We start from the raw sequence: 2373 nt of genomic DNA on the forward strand, positions 1-2373 counted from the left end.
AAAATGGAGGGAAGTGTGGCTACAGAGATAGGTTTGTGATAAAGCCAACAGTGGTAAAACGTTAATGGCACAACCTAGGGGTGGATCTATAGGTGGGCATTGTAAGCTTTTTTTGACCTTGCTGTATGTACTGGATGTAATGGTGACCCCTTGAAATTCATGTTCATCCGATGAACTTGTAACGTGACCTTATTTGGAAATAGGATCTTTGCAAATGTGATCAAGATAAGGTCATGGTGGATTCATGTGGGCTCTAAATCCAATGACTGGTATCTTTATAAGAAGAGGAAAATTTGGACACAGAGACAGACACACAGGGAAGAAGGCCGCGTGACAATGGAGACAGATTAGAGTGTTACAGCCGTAAGCCAAGGAACCCCTGGACTGGCCACAAGCTGGAAAAGGCAGGAAGGTTTCCTCCCTAGGGCTTTCAGAGGGAGCATGGACCTGCCTGTACCTTGATTTTGGACTTGGAACCTCCAGGCTTGGGAGAGAAGTTTCTGTCGTCTTAAGTCTGCCAATTTATGGTGATCTGTTACGGCAGCCCTAGGAAACTAATACACTATATGTGTGACATTTTTCACAACAAAAATTGAGAAGAAAGTTTGATAATGCCTATTGTCAGCAAGGATGTTAGGAGATAGAGTCTCACCTACACAGTGGTAAGAGTGTCAGTTGGTAGAACCAATTTGGTGGATAATTTGGCAGCATCTAACAAGCTGAAAAATGTATATGACCCTCAACCAAGCAATTTTCCTCATACGGGTCCATTCAACAGAAATACTCAACCTGAGCCGGGAGACGCACATGCAGAAAGGTCTGCTGAGGCACCATTTGTGGTTGCAATAAGCCGGCCGCTCATGATTGGACAGCGAGACACTATGTCCAGACACCGCTGCCCTTCAAACACCCAGGCCAGCTCACTGATTACCTCTGCTTGTCAGAGAAACTGCTTAAGAGATTGTAGTCGTGGTTGTCACGAGCGTGGCTCTGACTAGGACAGTGGCAGTTGAGCCTAGAGAGAGGAGGTGGACTTGATAGGACATGGTTGAGGAAGACGGTGTCCGAAGGTGACTCTTGGGTCTCTCAGTTGAGGACTGAGAGACGGAGTCAACCAGGGACAGTTAAATTTGGGGTGTTGTGGGGCCCCCAAGTGGCCATGTTCAGGCCAGCTGAGGGGAGACGTTTGCACTGGAGCTTTACTTTATCCCCAGAAGCCCCAGTGCCATGATTTGATTTTAATTTTTTTAAGGCTTATTTATTTTTGAGAGAGAGCTTGAGTGGGGGAGGAGCACAGAGAGGCGGAGGCACAGAATCCGAAGCAGGCTCCAGGCTCTGAGCTGTCAGCACAGAGCCCGACGCGGGGCTCGAACTCACAAACCATGAGATCATGACCTGAGCCAAAGTCGGACCCTCAACTGACTGAGCCACCCAGCGCCCCCATCTGATTTTTTGTTAAGCGGCTGATCTGGCTGTGGTAAGCAGAGCAGACTAGAGGGGATGAGAGCACTAGCAGAGACCAAGAGGAGGCTGTCACGTCTCTGGGACGGAGAGGATGGGAGCTTGGCAAGAGTAATGGAGGGGCAGAGAGAGAAGGCTAGACAGACCAGAGGCTGCTGCCTCAGCGTTGGTCCAGGACTGATGTTTTGACCAGGTGTCGTGATGCCAGCATGGGGGCAGGGGTCCTGGGAGCATTGGAACTGAGAAGTTGGAGCCAGAGCCAGAGCTGGGGCAGCCAGGGAGACGAGGGACCAGCACACAGCACGACCCTGGGACTCGGCTGCATTCCCTCGTTTGGTCACTCACGGAAGTCCTGGAGAGCCTGCCTGGGCTGGCACCCAGTGGTGAAAGAAATGAGGTCGAGGTCCCTAAATGGCATCGCCGTGTGGTGAAGTCCTCCAGGCTCAGGACAGACCCAGCAAGGGCCGTATTTTGGGAGGAAAGTTCTAGAATGGTGCCACAGGAGCAGAAGGTATCAAGGGAAAGGGACGGATGCCTTGGGGACCAGGAGAATGGTGACACAGAGTGATAAGAGGAACCACTGGCCATGAGCAAACTGAAGAATACAAAAAGAACTGTTTAAATAAATTTTGAAGGCAATGACTTTCTTGCAAATGCGACGTTGCCAGCCAGCAGTCTCTTGCTGAAATGCTTTCATCCTTAGGGGGGAAGGTTGCTTGTGGCTGCTTTTATTCCTCTGAGTTGTCGGGGGTCCTTGGAGTGGTGACCCTCGAGGCTTCCTAAAGCACTTGTTATGGGCCAGGCACTGAGTCAGATTTGGACCCCACCCCCCTCCCCCAAGTTCCCAATCCAGTCTGGTCTAGAGAAGATGCAGGACAGCAGGACATGACACAGGCTGATGGATGTTCAAAA

This window comes from Herpailurus yagouaroundi, unplaced genomic scaffold (assembly GCF_014898765.1).
Source record: "Herpailurus yagouaroundi ecotype Mexico unplaced genomic scaffold, PumYag 67493, whole genome shotgun sequence".
Taxonomy (NCBI): Eukaryota; Metazoa; Chordata; class Mammalia; order Carnivora; family Felidae; genus Herpailurus; species Herpailurus yagouaroundi.